Consider the following 18458-nt stretch of genomic DNA (forward strand, 5'->3'; position numbering starts at 1 on the left):
CTGTGTTTTCTTGCGTATAACACACCCTGGAATATAGTTTGCCTCTTGTTTTTGAAGGCAGAACAAAGGGAAAAGATCTTTCCTTGTAGTAAGTACCATATTTAGTCAAACTCAATATGAGGTTTATTTCCCCATTTAACATGGGGGAAAAAATCCCCTTTGGATTTGAGTATGATGCAGTGGGGTTGGGGGAGGACTGCTGCAGTTCCAGCTGATGCAGGGTCAGGGATGGAGCTGCAGGGCTCCCTGTGTCCCCCTCACCTCCCCGCAGCAAACCCTCTCTGTCCCTATCTACCCCTGTATACCGCTACTTGGTTAGGAACACTAAATGCTCAAAATTGGGAGTAAGTGCTCAAAAGTGCAGTTATGTGACTACATACATGTAGGCTGACCATACGGAAATCCTGGAAATCCGGGACATCGCCTCCTCCCTCCTGCTCTCACAAGTTGGCAGGGGCAGGGCTGCATGCTGGGCAGGTAGTAGTGGTGCCACCTGCCCATCTGCAAGGCACTCTGAGTCACTCCAACTCCCAGCCAGACTGCCACGTGCCCCTGCATTTCTGAAATGCCCATTATAATTCTCAGCAACCAGCTGGGATCAGGCTCTAAAATCTGGAACTGTCCCAGCTAAACTGGGACATGTGGACCCCCTATCTATGTGCCATTTAGGCACATAAAGTGAAATAGGGATTTAGCACTTAACCTTTTAAACACAGAGAAAATCAGAGCTGGAAGTTTTCCTTTTAAGAGTTTATTTGCATTTTTTCCAAGAGAAGGGACCTCCGCTGATGTACCAGCAGAGACCAGTATTTTACTGATGGGTCAGCATGCTCCATAGAGTCTCACAGTTTTTTAGCTTCCCAGAAGAGACTTCTCTGCGTCCAGAACCACTGCTGGGAAACAGAAGGCAGCTCATAGAAATGATCTCTAATAGCTGCCGATCCCTCCTCAGAAATCTTGGCTGGTCTCAAGACACCCTCTTTAGGCCAGTTGAAGCAGGTCTGGTATTAATACCCAGTATACAAGTCCCTTGCCACCTCCCTAGTGGTGAAAGATTGAAATGGCAATGGGAGCTGTCTTTTCATCAGTAAAACAGGAGTGGGGCAAGGTCAGGGGCAAGGGAAATTTAGCTCTGCCTTTAGCTGTCATCCTATTCACTCTACCTCTGAGCCTCATGCTATACCCAGCCCAGCCGTTGCCTTCTCAAAGGCAAGGCACACCTCTCCAAGTCTAGGAAGAAAAGATTGTGTCTCTGTGTCTGTATCTGCTGGATTTTGAAAACAAGGACATTCTGAGGGGAAAAAAAGGGGAAAGGAAAAAGTAACCTTGGAAGAGGATGCAGGAGAAGGAGGGACAGAATCTGGTCTAGTGTCAGAAAAATGAAAGCGGGGGAAAGATTAATTAATTTATATTAAGACAGTGTTGAAGATGAGAAAGGGCTATAAGTGCTAAGCATTTTTCTTTGTAATAAAAGCTCCATTGGAAATCAATGAGAGAAGCATTTTTTCAGTGGATTTTGCATATTAATATTGCAATAACATTATTCAATAGCATATAGAGAGACTGGATAATTAAAGGTTATGACCACATACTCTGCTTTTTTCCCCACGTTTATTTAAAATAAAACCAGGAAAATGTCACAGTGTAGGTTTGTCCTTGATTTGTTTCCATTGCAACATTAATTGATGCATTCATATGTTTTGCTATGCGATTTACAAGCTGGGTAACTCAAAGGATGATTGTCACCAGGCTGTCAATCTGTATGCCAAGCCTCACTCACAGTGAACTGGCTTGCATATTTCATTCTAAAAATCGTAGCTTTAAAATGCTAGATCATAATGTTAAGGAGTGGTAAGCAACAGTAGAGCTCTTTGGAAGGGGGAAATGATCATTTGAAAATAGCTACTGCATCTGCTGGTAACTATTTTTTTCCTCCAACTGGAAAGATGTCCAGTATTTCAAAGGGGGGGGGGGAAAGTGTTTTAAAGAAACAGAATGTACTAGCCCTCACAAAGAATTCAACGAGAACAAAGAAAGGATAGCTGCAACTAGTAAAAAAAATCAATTTCTTTCCATCAATACTTTAAAAGCTTCTTTGCAAAGCCCTAAGTGACCTGAGAATTTGTGAATTATAGTTTCATCCCAACTCAGCCCCCACAGTAGCTTGCTTATATGACCCCTGAAAACCAAAAGCATAATGGTAACAGTGAAGAAATCTAAATGTCAGGCCTGGAATTCCTGTGCCGCTCTGATACCAAATGCACACAACACTTTATGTTTCATCTACTTTTGTACTGTAATTTTTAGTGTAAAAGATACCTACCAGAGAATATTTTAGAAGCATGTTCCGTTCTTTTAATGCCTCCATGCTGTTAAATGAGCTGTTTAGAGAATTTGAATGCTAGAGAAATAAATATTATCTTACGCAGCTGGTGGCTGTTTCTGTAATATGAGGTGATTTTATAGATGGATTTCGACATTTGCTATTGGTCATTATCATTCACTCCAAGAGAATTTCAGCTTCTTAATAGAAATTAACTAGGAAAATTAAATGAATCTTGATGGAACAAGTATGAGAAAGGTTAGTAAACCAGGTAACCATGATTTGGTATAGAGGAAACCTGGCACTTGCTTGAATAGCAGCTGTATTGTTACTTTTCATGAAACAACAAGCATCTTTAACAAGTGTTGTTAAGAAGATGCTAAAAGATACTAAGTAAATGAACACCCCGGTTATCTTTTTAAGGTAGAACAAATAAACTCTTTTTACAGCTATGAATGAATGGACAGGGGTGTAGGTTGTAACCATGTTGGTCCAAGGACATAGGCAGACAAGGTTCTTTGAGTAAATCTGATATGTTTTATTAGACCAACTAAATAATTGGAAAAAAAATTCTTAGCAAGCTTTTGGGTTTAAAAACCTGTTGTCAAGCTGTCAAAGCCTCTGCAGTCGGTGTGTGCTCTTCCTGGATGGAGTGAATAGTAAAGAAGCCAGAGGCTGGTCTACATGCAAGACAGGCGGTCAGTGAAGATGAGGAGTCAGTGGGTGAGAGACAGGCTGGGGGGGATGGGGGAAGGGCATGAAAGTAGCTGGTAATAGTAGAGAGGTACCTAGGGAGTCAGGTGTCAGGCAGGTTATAATGTGTTGTCAATCCGATGTCTATATTTAGTCCATGATTTTTCGTATCCTGGAGGTTGATGAAGTGAAGTTCATAGGCTCGTCTGTGAAATGTGTTTTGTAAATTCCCTTTGAGAATTTGAACTGAGAGATTGGAGAGACAGTGGTTGTCTTGTGAGAAATGTGCCCCCACTGGTAATTGGGTATTCTTGTCTTTGATAGATTTCCGATGTGTGTTCATTCTGGTGAGCAGTTGTTGTTTGGTCTCTCCAATGTCCTTTCCATCAGGGCATTTGGTGTATTGAATGAGATATATAACATTTTTGGAGGTGCATGTGTAAGGTCCAGGAATGGCGATGGTTCTGTTGTGGGGTCTTGCTATTGTGGGGCCAGTGGAAATGTGTTGGCAGGTTTTGCGTTTCTTGTCACGGCATAGTATGGATCCATTCGGTGTGTTTTGTGCCATAGGAAGTTTGCTTCTGGTGATGAGGTTAGTGGGGTTCGATGCTTGTTTAAAGGCTAGGGTGGGTGGTTCTGGGAAGATCTCTTTAAGAATTCGGTCTCCTTCTAGCATGGGTTGCAATTGTTTGAGGATTTTCTGTATAGGTTTGAGGGAGGGGTGATATGTCATAACCAGCAGTGTGTGATTTGTGGGGGGTTTCCTTCTGTACTGCACGTGGTAATTGGGTTGTTCTTTCAAACATTAGATCTATCTGTCTGGAGGAGTGTCCTTGTTGAGTGAAAGGCTTTTTAAGACTTGTGAGGTGGCAATCCTGGGTGTTCTCCTCTGTGCAAATTCAGTGGGATCTGAGGGCTTGGCTGTATATCACAGCTTTCTTGGTGTGTTTAGGGTGATTGCTGGTTCTGTGCAGATATGTACATAGGTCTGTGCATTTCTTGTATAACATGGTCTGTATATTACCATTCTGGATACTGATCATTGTGTCTAAGAAGAAGATGTTGGTGCTGGAGTGTTCAAGAGATATTCAGATGGAGGGCTGATAATTGTTGAATTTCCTATGGAACACAATCAGAGATTGCAGGTTTTCAGTCCAAAAGATAAAGTGAACACAGCCAGAGAGCTGTGGTCTAGTGCTGCCCCCTCCCCGCTTGCTTCTGGCCTGAGCCACTACAGCCATGTGGCTACATTTCCTGAATCAAAGGTAAATGTCTGTTCACTTCTGTTTCAGTTTAATCTGTGCAGTTTAGACTAACCTGCAAAAACTGAATTGATTCAGCCTCGAGCTTTTTAACACGCTATACCTAGCCCAGTCAGACAGCCCTGTTTTATAGTAAGCCAACTAGAGAATGAAAAGTAGGTCCAATGTGGTTATTACAGTATGAAGAAAGTTCATATAAGGCAGTGATCACCACCCAGTGTATCTTGATCTACTGGTAGATCTTGGAGCCTCTTGGAGTTGATTTGAGGCAGGTCAGTCTGTGGGGGAGGGAAGAGTCGAGGGCTCAAATGAGGCCCCCGTGGTGAGGAACAGTGCCATAGAGGCAGGAGCTGGGGTAAGTTGAGTGCGGACAAATGGGACTTATCTTCTGGGGAGGCATGCCCCTAAATAATTTTATCTCCCTCACCTTGATCTTCCCCCACCCCCCCAGACTTACCTGCTGGGCAGGGTGGTGGCAGCTCACAGTGGATCTTGGGTTGCTTTTAAATGTCAAAGGTGATCTCCTAGTTAAAAAGGTCGGAGACCACTGATTTAAGGACTAATAAAAAAGAATATCTGCTACAGGCCGGGAGTTCAGAGGAGAAAAGCTAGGATGCACTACTCCATCACAAGATAACAATGAGCTGCCAGGGTGGGGTTGTGTGTGTGAGGAAGACCAGGTATCATCCAAATATGTGTCAAACAAAACATTTCCCATAGAGATAGGAAGTATTAATGCCATTGTACACCACACCATGATCTCATCTGGATAATCAGAAACAGATGGTCCTTCATAGCTGAGAAAGATGAATTCAAACTTGAATAGGTATAGAGAAGATTGCTAGGATGATTAAGGGCATGGGGGATATATTTTATGAGAGGAGATTTAAAAAGCTTGGCTTGTTTAGCCTGGCAAAATAAAGCCTGAATGGGGATATCGTTACTCTCTACAAATACTGCCTGAAGGGATAAGAATGGTTTAAGCTAAGGACAATGTTGGCACAAGAACAAATTGGTATAAACTAGACACAATTAAATATTGGCCAGAAATTAGGTGTCTGGCCATGAGAGGAGTGATAGCTCTGCAGGGGCAGAGACGACCAATTTTCAGGTGACACGCACAAAACTAATAACACCACTGTCTCATTGCCTCTTAACCAATTTCCACATCTCTGACTACTCAATCCCAAGGAACAGATATATTTTTCTTGAAACAAATAGCAGAATTCGGTAATTGCTTCGCTGTGTCCCTCTAGTGAGATGGATTCTGTTAACACAACGCTGTACATACTTGCTCTCACCTATTTTTTGTGTCCCTTCTCTTCTGGGTTAAGCTCTATTTTCACTCCCCAATTTTGCCCTCTCATATTCTTTTCTTGCCCTCCTCTTTCTTCCTCATCTTCTATGCTGCTTTGTTCCTCTTCGCAGCTGCGTCTTTCCTTTCCCAATTGCCTGCTTCCTTTTCTTATCAAGAACCACTGGAGCACAGCAACAAATTGATACCTGACAACAGACAGGGTCCATGATCTTAATGAAGAAACACAATGCTTACAATTCAGCTTTCCTTTCCAGTCACCACCAGGGATAACGGGAACAGGAAGGGACTCTGAAACATGTATACGCTATCTTGAAAGCTTTGGTTGGAAGCCAGACGAACCAGGACTTGCCATGTCAAGCATCTCTCTAGCTTTCCCTCGTGGCAGTGTATTATTATTTCCCCACAGCAGTCGGTTATTATTCTAATGAAGTCCCTTGTTTGGTATTAGAAGAAAACAACTCTTCTTGTGTCTCTCTCCCTTTGTCACATGGCAGTCTTGACCTTTACAATTATAGGGCATAAACAACAGACCTTACTTCTTGCATTAATGTGAACGTAAATTATTCTGAATTTATTCTGTTGAACACGCAGTTACCCATTAGCATCAGTACCTCACGGCTTATATTAACTTCATTTCAACAAAACAGGTTGGACATTGAGAGCATTTAGAGATGCCACTCCACACCTTTTGTGAAAGGGTTTGTCTCCATGCAAATAACCAATCAAAGACCAGCTCCCTCATTACATCTTCTCCAGGAGTACCTTGCTTGTTTGCCCCAGTGTCTTGTGTTGGCTGCTTGGTGAGCACCAAATGGCGAAGGCTCTCTTTCTGCTGTTTTCCTGCACAGGCAAGTCAATAGAAGGAGTAGATTTATAATAACTGGCTTGTTCCTTCTTTTCTCTGCTGATAGTACATGCCCTATTACAGCTAGCTTTCCGTTCCTGCTCTCTTCTAGCAAAACCTTTAATCATTTTGCTTTTAAAACTAAGGCAGATTTTTTTCGGCCAAAGATGGAGGTTTGATAAAATTGAACGTTATTTTGTTTCCTGGTTTATGGGAACAAAGCAAATTAAAAAAAAAAAATTCTTTCTTCTCCAGGCTGGAATTCACTCATATCAAATACAATCGCTGGTTAATTTTACGACCAATTACAGCTATAGTTTGCAAGCTAAAATAAAGGTGATCAAATCTGTTTCCGAAGGGTAGGCTAATTCAGAAGGAATTGAATACACCTGACAGTTTGTAAGGCAAATAATGAGTTAGTAAAGGTGTTAGGAACTAGCCACTGTCAAGGGCAGTCTGGTTTCTGTTAGGGGAGTGCAGCGGATGAAAAATCTGCTTCACAAAGGGTTCTGAGATCTCACCTTTTGTTTAGGAATGAAATCTATATATTTCAAAATAGATATTGCCATGGATTTAAAAACAAACACAAAACTACCAAAGAAACAACCTGTGATAGCTATGTTCAGGGTAATTTTCTGGGTAACATAAGTACAAAAAAATTCACTTGAGGTCGATTGGCATGTCATTTTGATGTTGCCCTTTTTAAAAAAGATCGGAGCTATAATATACATAGCAATCTTATAAGACAAATAAATACATTCAAAACAAAGTCTGGAGTGAAAAGCTGAAGCATTTTGTGCCAAAAACATACAATATGAAAGTTTGGACATTTTTTGTTTTGAAGAAACGTTGGAAAAAATTCTGACAACCAGTGGAGGAAAATGCACAAGATTGCAGAGGTTACAGAGTTTGGTAGTATTATATTCTCCAATAGAAAGTGGCTCTGTCAACATGATTCCAACCAGTCGTACTCATGGTGTACTGCTGACCTGATCCATTAGAGCTATTCATGACATTTTTATCAGATGTTGGTTCTTTGATAGTTTTTCCTCTGCTTTTAAATTTCTAACTATATAGGTAAGAACTTTGATTCTATACTTACTGTTTAATGAGGGCAGAGGATATCATCTTTTAAAAACTTGAGCACATAGGATAAAATGTCACACTTCTTCCAAACACTGCACAAAATTGTGCATTCAGAAAAAAAAATAATTACAATACTTCCAGTTTTCCTCATTCAAAATTTTGCATTCAGAGAAAGTATCAGGGTTTGTTATCTTTTTTCTTTAAGTTTAAAAAAGGGGAGGGAGGCATATAGATGATTTCAAGCTGATTTCATAGACATTATTTCATAGACATTAGGGCTGGAAGGGACCTCGGAAGATCATTGAGTCCAGCCCCTGAGTATGTAATACTGTTGCAAAAGTCAAGAGTGTACTGGAGTATGGTATTCAAGTGATGGAAAGTGATTCTTCCATTTTGTTCTCCGCTGGTGAAGCCTTTATTGAAGTACTGTGTCAAAATTTGGGTATGGTATTAGTTATGAATAAACCAGAAAGACTTCTTAGCATATCTTCCCATATTCAATATTGGAAAGGCCAGAAGGAGGTAATGTGAATTTTAATGGTTGAAAAATTACACCTTCTGAACTACAGAGCTTCTTGGGGGGATCCTTCTTTCCCTTCAACTCTTTAGTACTGTTTGTGATACGATTACATTTTTCAACTTCAGAGTAGGATTTTTCCTGCACTTTAAGCTACTTCCTCTTTCTGCTTGTCTTTAACTTCAGACTTAGCCCTTATTTTTAGTTCCTTAGCTTTCTATATTTTCTTGCTTAGTGCTCCCCAGGAGGCTAATTCAAAAGGAAGAGTTTAATGACCTACTTCAATGTATGGAGCAAATATTCACTAATCATGATTTTATTGAGGTAGGTAAGGCCTCTTCAAAGTGGTCTTTCACATAGGAGAGATGTTTCTGATTCTAGCCTTCCTAGAATCAAACACGGGATAAGAAAGTGGGTGATACGAGGGAAAAAAGAGAGAGTGGGGAATTCTTGAGTCTGTCAAACGGTCAAAAAGAAAAAACAAATATAATTATGCAATACAAATTCTCTGTCTCGTAAAGTGAATTGTATTACAGTTTAAGTAGTAATCTTATTTATGCTATGAACTCTTCAGGGCATGGTAGTACATGTATGTTTGTGAGTCCTGCATGCTTACCTAGGTGGACTTGCTAGGCAGACTGTGAAGACTATCGAGGGAATGCAGCACATGTCCTGAAGAGGGCCCAGAGTGCCAGGCAGCTGCACGGCTTCTTTCCTGTTCCATGAGCTACTCTTTTTGTCAGTGCCTCTTTCGAAGGGAGATACTGCTTTAGCTCTTCTCCTTCTTTCTGCTAATCACGTTGTCATTCCTCCTCCTGCTTCTTTTGCAGGAAACAAAAGGCAAGCTGGAAAAGAAGAGGTTATGTCTTCGTGTTCAAACTGCAGATTGAGGAAGCAGAGAGCACTGAGGAAGGTGAGCAAGTTACCTTTGACTCTGCATTACTACACTGGGAAGTGGGCTCACCCTTCACTTTTGCATCTGCTTCCTAAGGGGCAGAATCATACGCAAGATTATTTCCTGTTGGCAAGTTGGGGTAAACTTGGCCTTTCTGGCACCTACATGCTACCTCCAGCTACTGAAAAAAGAAAGACAGGTAAAATGTGACAAAGGAATGACATAGGTCTATATTTTTCTTACAAGGAAAAGGCATTGAATTTGTTCAAACCCCCCCCCCCCCCCAACCCAACTCGTTTCCTATGCAGGTTATTTTTGTCTCCAGTTATTTTAGGGTGGGTAAGAACTGCCCATTATCTTCAAATATATTTTGTGAAATTATTTTATGCCAGGATGTCCAGGAAAAATGAAATTGTTTATTACAATAGGTGCTATTTATTCAAAAATAAAATATTCAATTGTTCTAGAACTCCTTTCGTAACATATTAAGGATCAGAGAGAATAATTATTTTTTCTGCAGTTGTATTCTGCCTAGCACAATGAGGTCCTGGTTCATGACTGGCTCTGGTAGGTGCTACCCTGAAGTTATGAATAATCATAATTAAAACAGCGGTAACTACCAGATGTTAATTATGGAAAAGCAGACAAAAATGCTGGTAATCACAAAAAAACTAGCACATATGGAGATAACAGCACAGATCTATTTTTACCGTTTCTATAAATAGTAAAGTTTGTTCAGTGTTACTTACAGCATTCATTACCTGCCTTCACACTCATTTATTTATTTAGTTTTACAAGAAAAAGGCCCTAATTCCTGAAATCTTCACTCCAGGCACGGCTGCATGAACGTCACCACCAGGGAGGGTACAAACACTACACTGTTCTACCTCTGTGCACACTCTAATACCAGACTAAATGGGTAATGGCTTTATCCACATGTTCATTGAGGCAAACCTCACACTGGAGACAGTGGTGATGTAATTATGATTATTGACTGACTAAAGACTGACACCATGATTATGGATCCTATTTCTCCTGCTTTATGCTCCTCTGTTGACAAAGCGAGAAGTGATTCAGGTCCCAGTAGATTCTGTTCAATAGTACCAATGAATTGCTATATTGCCGTTACTGCATCCTAGCTCTTAGCCTGGGAAATTAGGTCTTTTATCAGGGGAGCAGAGCACTGCCTATAAGGCTGCTGTCATTTGGTTATTTTCAGCTTACAACCAACCTTTTCGGGTTATAGGTGTGAATTAGCGTGGTCCATGGCATGCTGTAGTTCTCTGCAGGGGCAAAAACTGTTCTCTGCAGCCTGCAGAGTTTGGCAATAGCTCAGAATATGGATGTTTATATGGGTCCCAGAGCTGGCCAAAGAATGCCACATCCATAACACAGTATCGCTGTAGGACAGCTGTAGCATGCTGCACCACAGCTAACATAAACTCATTAAACACCACCACCACTTTCTGGAGCATGTCATCTTTTTTTTTTTAATCCTATGAGGTCATTGTGAGGTCTTTAAATGCTGACCAATGAGAAACTGAGTTAGCATGTGAAACCTGATATGGACTTCCCTGTCCTCTTCAAGTTTGTTTAGTAAAAGCATCACCCTAGGTCTAGCTCTTTCTGTTAACTGGCTTTTGGTGTATTTTTTGGTAGCAGCAAATAAATAAGAACTTGTGGCTGCTGTTAGTCAAGGCAAATCTGTAGTCAGAGGTAGTACAAGGAAATCTATGCTCAACATTTAAGTACCTAGGGATAACAAGATATTTTTCTTTTGGTTGCCATGTCTTGTTCATAGTCAGGACCAAAACAATCTGTCCTTACCTGAAAATTTGTCTTTCATAGTAGAAAACCTCTAGGTTTGGAGACAAATTCATGGCCTCCCACGCTTATTAGTATCTATAGAATATCTCAAGTGATGATTTTTCCCATTGATTCCCTTGTTGCACAAAGGGAAATGTGAGGAACAATCCCAGTGTTCTGCCTTCATGTGACATGCACAGCTTATAATTACAGCAAGCTTAGCATGCATATGTAATTCTGCATGGTAGCTAGTGTTGCAGTAGTCTCTCCAGACTGATAGAATCATTGAGCACAAAAACGATGTGTGTACTGACACTGAAGAAGGAAAGCAAATAGAATTTCATATACACATGATCATCTACTAGGTGGGTCACGGGGCTGCAAGTGACTTTTGGTTCTCCTGTTGGCATCACACTTTCACGCCACTAAAGCATTCTGCTTTTCAATATTATAAACATAACTAGTATTTATTGGATGGAGATACTAACTGTAGTCAGTGAATTAAAGCATTTATTTTTGATTAGCATAGGATTTTTTAAAAATATGCCTGTTACAAAAGCAATACTAAAAGTGATAGGAACACAAGTTCTTAGTTGCCTAAATCTGTTGAAAATGTCAGTCTCCTAAGTTACTTAAGCTGTCCTTTAGACCTTTAAAACTAGTAATCTCACTCCCCTCACTCCTTGCTTTCATTCCTAGATGAGGAGGAAGAAACATTTTCTTGCTTTTTCAACTCCCAATTGATTTATCACATTTGCATGAAACAGTCTAAATGAAGACAATATTGGTTTTATGCCTGAAGGATGGGCTACTGCTTGCAAAAATGGATAGATGAATAAAAAGAAGCTTGGTAGTTTGGCTCCAGGTGCTGCTAATTCAGTGATTTGATTTTTCTTTAAAATGATTTTTCAATAAATACGTAGTGCTTGAGTAGTTTACCTCCCAACCTGGTTAGTATGACCAAAGGATGCCTATTGGGCCCCTGGCACATGTTACACTTAAGAAGTGATTAACCAGTTAATCACATCTTGTTGCCTGGCCACACAGTAATGCAATGAATGGTGTGATAGATCAAGGAATAAACCAGAGAGTTATCACACATGGTTTCATGGACTGGTTTCTTTTATGCCATTACTTGAGTGTGTGGCAAGGCTGGGGCTTCCAGCTATGGCAGCACATCTGGGATCTCCATGAGCTGATCTGATCTCCTAGCCAGAGGGGTGTGTCAGGCATCCCCCAGGCTAGAAGCCATCAGCTGGTGGGACTTCTAGCTTCTGGGGTGTACCAAGAGCCCCCAAAATAAGGAACTGTCAGTTGATGGGGCTCCTGGTTGTGGATTCTTGCTGCTTGCTGATGCACGGGGAATCCAGGACCATGATACCCTGGCAGTAAGTCATGATGGGATCTGATGTTTGATCCCACAATCATATCTCCTCTCATGTATGTGGCATGGCAGGAAATGCAATTCAGGGGACTGCACATCAGATCCCATAGCACATTTAATTGTGTATCTGCCAGGGGCCTTAGACACTCAAGAGGTTGGAATGACATTGGGGCAGCAGGGAACTGGGCATTACTAATGAGGGACTTAAGTGTCTATACACACATGCTATGAGTATGAGGAACAAGCAGGTGGAACTGGCACTCCTGCTAGCAAATAGGGAATATGATCTCATTGGAATAATGGAGCCCATGACTGGGCTGTATGCATAGAGGCTACAGGCTGCACAGAAGGGTTTGGGTATGGAAGAAAGGAAGAGGTGTGGCTGTATATGTAAGGAGCAGTATGCCTCCTCAGAGACTCAAATTGATTCGAGAGAAGGGTGACTCGAGACCCTGTGGGTCAAGATATGGGGAGATGAGGAGAAGGGGACTTGCTGGTAGGTGTCTATTACAGATTAGCACATCAGAAGGAGAACTAGATCTGGAATTTTCTAGAAAACTGATGGTATCTCATTCCATTCTTGTAAGTAATTTAAGAGGCAAAAACATAGATGTTTACATGGTCTGGTGGGTAGCAAATTGGCTTAGTGGTCACACCAGAGAGTGTTAGTAGATGATTTGGTATTGACCTGGAAGGATGTGGGTGGTGGGATCCTGCAGGGTTCAGTCCTTGAACCTATGTTCTTCAATATCTTCATTAGTGACTTGGATGTGGATATGAAGTGTACTCTGTCTAAGTCTGTGGATGATAAAAATTGTGAAGTACACACTCCGGAGGGTAGGGAACAATTGTAGGTAGACCTGGACAGGTTAGAAAAGTGGACAGTACACAATAGGATGCAGTACAACAAGGACAAGTGCATAGTGCTGCACCTAGGGCATAAAAATATCCAGCACACCTGCTGGCTGGGAAGTGACTCTCTCAGCAGCATGGTAGTGAAACAGATCTTGGAGTCATAGTGGACTCCAAGATGAACATGAGTCATCAGTGTGATGGAGTCATCAGCAAAGCTAACTGCACTTTATCATGCATCAGCAAATGCATGACAGATAGAACCAAGGAGGTGATCCTTTCCCTCTATGTGGCACTGGTCAGACCGCAGTTGGAGTACTGCATCTGGTTTTGAGCACTGTACTTCAAGAAGAATGTTGATAGTCTTGAGAGGATCCAGAGGAGGGCCACTCATACGATAAGGACAAGGCCTATGAGGAGAGACTAAGGAACTTGGACCTCTTCAGCCTCTGCAAGAGAAGGCTGAAAGGTGATCTTGTGGCTGCCTACAAATTCATTAGGGGGACACAGCAAGGCATCGGAGATGCTTTGTTCACCAGGGTGTCTCTAGGGTTAACAAGGCACAATGGTCACAAATTGACAGATTTAGGCTAGATATCAGGAAAAACTTCATGGTAAGGGTGGCCAAAATTTGGAATGGGCTTCCAAGGGAGGTGGTGCTCTCCCTTACTTTGGGTGTCTTTATGAGAAGGCTGGATAGGCATCTGGCTGGGCTCATCTGACCCAGCAGTCTTTCCTGCCTATGCAGGGGGTTGGACTCGATGATCTATTGAGGTCCCTTCTGACCTTAGCATCTATGAATCTATGACTAGAAGAAGTCCTTCTTTAGGTATATAGGGAGCAGGAGGAAGACCAAGGGAAATGTGGGGCCCTTGCAGAATGGGACAGGACAGCTGATAACAGAGAGTCAGGAGAAAGCCGAATTCTTTAATGAATACTTTGTGTCGGTGTTCAGAAATGCAAATGGTGGTTGCCCACCTGGCTGGATACTAGATGGATGGGGGAGGGGGTTGATTGCCAATGAATGGTCAGTGTCAAACTGGTGAGGGAGCAGTCTTCCAAGTCAACAGGACCAGATGGACTACACCTGAGAGTGCTGAGGGAATTGGCTGGACTCATGGAGTCTTCAAAAACCTTTGCCAAAAATTCTGCATTATTCTTAGGAGAAGTCCCAGAAGATTGGAAAAGAGCCAGTGTGGTGCCAATCTTTAAGCAGAAGAGGAGGGAGGATTCAGGAAATGATAGGCGGGTCAGTTTGACTTCGCTACCGGGTATAATTTTGGAAAAAAAATTATCGAGAAGTCTATTTGTGAGATAGTGGCAGAAGGCATGATGTGAAGGAATAGCCAACATGGTTTTGTTGTGGGCAGGTCATGTCTGACCAACCTTGTTTCCTTCTATGATCAGGTAATGAACCGCTTAGATGTAGTTAATGCCATATACTTGGATTTTGAAAAGGCCTTTGATAGAGTCTCCCATGATATTTTAAAAAACAAACAAACTGGGGGATTATGGGCTGCCGGAGTCTGTGGTCAGGTTGGTTGGGAACTGGCTAAGGGGTTAAACCCATGGACCATTAGTGGACAGGTTTGTATCGTCTTGGTAGGAGATGGCCAATGGTCTCCAGCAGGGTTTGGTTCTCGGCCTTGTGTTATTCAACATCTTTAATCAACAATTTAGATGAGGATGTGGAAAGCACGCTGGCCAAGTTTGCAGACAGTACTAAGTTATAGGGAAAAGTGGTCATGCTAGGGGATAGGATATGGATCCAAATGGACCTCGGCAAGCTGGAAAGGTGGGCAGAGAGGAACCAGATGCAGTTCAATAAGGTTAAATGCAGAAATAATTTAGGGAGAAGTAACCAGTGACATGAGTATAGGTTAGGAAGAGGTGTTCTGGCCATCATGATGGCTGAAAGGGTCCTTGGGGTTATGGTTGATCACAGGATGAACATGAGCAGCCAGTGCAACGCTGTAGTCAACAGAGCTAATAGCATACTGAGATGCATTAGCCAATGCATCGTGAGCAGGGCTAAGGAAGCGATACTTCCTCTCAATTCAGCATTGGTGACACCTCAGCTGGAGTACAGTGTCCAGTTCTGGGTGCCACACTTCAAAAAAACCCATGGATAATCTTGAAAGGGTTCAGAGAAGGTCCGCAAGAATGATTAAGGGCCTGGAGGACAAACCTGATGAGGGAAGACTAAGGGATCTGGGACTGTTCACCCTGCAGAAGAGAAGACTGAGGGGAGGGGGACTTGGTGGCCATCTCTAAGTATGTAAGGGGTAAGTATCAGGAGCTGGGAGAAAAAGTGTTTACTAGGGCGCCCCAAGGAAGGACAAGAAATGATGGCCATAAATTTTTAGAGGATGACTTCAGGTTGGATGCAAGGAAGAACTTCTTTATGGTAAGGACAACCAGCATCTGGAATAGACTTCCCAAGGAGGTGGTGCAGTCTCCAAGCTTGGAAGTCTTCAAAAGGAGAGTGGAGAGACACCTTGCTGGGATCATTTGATCTCAGCAGTATTTCTCTCCAGAACAGGGGAGTTGGACTCGATGATCTTTCAAGGTCCCTTCCAGTCCTTAATTTCTATGATTCTATGTCTAGCAGCATCAGCATCTTCCACAGTTAAATATAGTATAATAGGAAAGTAGAGCTGGAAGGCACTTCACACGGTCAGCTAGTCATCCTGCTCAAGGAAGGATCATCCCAGATAAGTTTCTGTGCAGCCTGCACTTGAAGATTTCCAGAGATGGAGATTCCATAATTTCTCTAGGTAGCCTGTTCCAAAGCTTGACCAGCCCTATAATCAAAAAGTTTTTTCTAATATCCAGCCTAAATCTGCTTCTGTTTGAGGCGACTGCTCCTAGTACTGTCCCCTACAGCCTCAGAGAAAAGTCTGTCTCCATCCTCCCTACCCACATCTGCTTTCATATTATGTTGAGAATGCTGGCAAGAAAATGAGGTTTGTTATAAATTCTTGATCCATCTGCCTCTTTACTGCCTACATCTTAATTCCTTTGCTGGGTATTTCTTTCTTAAGGTCTTTTGACGTTCTTTTCAAGTTTGAACAGCATTGGCAATACAGCATGGCTATGGAGAAATCTTTTAGTAGACTGTAAATTTTTCTTTAGTGTGATGTTGAATTTTATAGTTATTTTGTTTTGATTTTCTTCACAAATTTTCATCAGAATGAGCCAGTTCTTTATAAATAGCTCAGATCATCAACCACTGAATTCCATTATAGAACCAGGGGCAAAAATTATTTAGATCCTCCTGCTCCCTTCAATGAAAGGACAGTGTTTGTTACAACACGTTCCTTTAATGTTCCAGTTCTCCAGTTGAGAAATATGTTTGCACATTATAAATTGTAGGTTCTCTTCATTATCATTGTCTCAATTTGATCTCATCTTTGGTATATTTGAAGCATTGCCTTTGACATATCTATGCATTTGATTTTTTGATCATGGTTTGTTGTAGTTATTACTGCTACTTTTTAAAATTGTTTCCTCGTGTATAAAATTTTTCGGTGTAAGACAGAGTACCATTTTCTGCTTTCACACAGCTGCATATCTCTGATCAGTATGTACACTGTCAAATATACATTGCTTATCAAGACACGGTTTAACAAATTTCCCATAACTTTTTTTTATATTAATCAATTTCCTTCTTGTACACTATCTTTAGCAATGTCTGATCTGCAAGTTGAAGTCTAGCCTTGCAATCATGATCAATTTATGTCAATGAAACGTTTGTTCTGAAAGGGAATATTTGTTTAATCTATTGATGAAGAAATCCTTTGTCTGACAGAGGTAATTTGCTGTCTAATATGTGTTTATTTTCAGCATGAATGGTGCTGCCAGCTGAAGTCATAGATATTGCAGATGATGGTCATTCATAATCATAGCCCCTGATGTCTAAGCTAGATCTTGGAATAAAATGGGGAAAATGTTATTTGCAGGGTATCAGTCAATACTCAGCCTTAAAAGAAAATGAGATAGTAATTTGAACATTCATTCTTGTGCTGCTCGTTAAATGATTATAAAATGTATTCCAAATGCCAATTTTATGGGGAAATAATAAATGATAAGAATAATCTACACCTGTTTAAACCCTTATTTAGCAACATACCAAACACCTCAAAAAGGAAACATTTATAAAAGTTAAAATGTATAAATGTCTAATAAAACTTTACTTTTAAAGAGGAAATAATTACCTAGGTTGTCTGATTATACTTAGTAATAAAAAATCATTTCAAAGTCTAGTGCTAACTGTAAAATTGCAATTGATAAATATTCCCACAACAAACTCACACACCAATAATATTTTGAATGCAATGATAATCTGTTTCTTAGCATGGTAAGATGGCAACAGGACAACTATCTTTACTGATAAGAACAAAAGGCTTCACTGATGGCTTTTAAGCAAAACAGCAACCAGAAACAGGAGATAAACATAATTCAGAGTAGTGCCTGGAAGGAGCGCATAATGTTTATACTCAGACCCCTTCCACCTAGATAATGTAGTCATTTAAGGATCTGGTCTGGAGAGTGACTTGCATTGGACAACCTGATTTAGGGATTGAAGTCTCCTCACCGAAAGTGACAACAGGCTCTTTCAGCTCTTTTTGAATCACTTTGGCAGCTGAGATTTGGTACATTTCTTTCTGGGTTTTCTGGAAGAACAGCTGATGGACTTGTGAGTACTGGTCCTACTAGATGGTCTTCTGGATCTGTATGTGGCACATCATTTGACTTCATATCTGGTTTAAATGTGGCTGCAGTGTCTTGCCATTTGGAGTCTGTCATGGGAGGGAGTCCTCAAGAGTGGCTGTGTTGTCCCAGGCGCCTCTCAACCGTGCCAATACAGTCTGCTGGGCACCCTTTAGTCTCGCACGCCGCATCTTGGTGTCATTGTAATGAGTAGGAAGGCTGCCTTTAAGCCTACTTGGGCACGGTCCAGATGGACTTCTTTGAACCCGGTGGGTCCAGGACCCCTTTTGGGTCCCATTTCAAAACAGATGTCCCAGGGACATGCCAGCCTTATGAGCTATATGCGTGGCTCCAGCCGCCCCTTTACCACACCCCAAGCCTTGCAGGTGGTACTGGCATTGTCTCGCCTAGGCCTCATTATAATTCAGCCACTTCTCCTCACTGGGCTTTCTGCAGCTCTGTCTCCGCTGAGCTCTCCTGAGCCCAAATGTTGCACCCTCTCTGGTGCCAGGGTCCCCATGCTGCAGTGGGCTCCCAGTGAGGCCTTCTCCTTCCCCAAATAGCCTCACCCAAACCACTGGGCAAACAAAATTGCAAACAAAACATAAGCCCCTGGGCTATAACATAACACAAGCTACGTAAGGTGTAGATTTCATAGACATTAGGGCTGGAAGGGACCTCGGGAGATCATTGAGTCCAGCCCCTGTCCAAAGGGCAGGAAGTCAGCTGGGGTCATAGGATCCCAGCAAGATAAGCATCCAATTT

Source organism: Crocodylus porosus, unplaced genomic scaffold (assembly GCF_001723895.1).
Source record: "Crocodylus porosus isolate Cpor-Errol unplaced genomic scaffold, CroPor_comp1, whole genome shotgun sequence".
In the NCBI taxonomy this organism is placed as follows: domain Eukaryota; kingdom Metazoa; phylum Chordata; order Crocodylia; family Crocodylidae; genus Crocodylus; species Crocodylus porosus.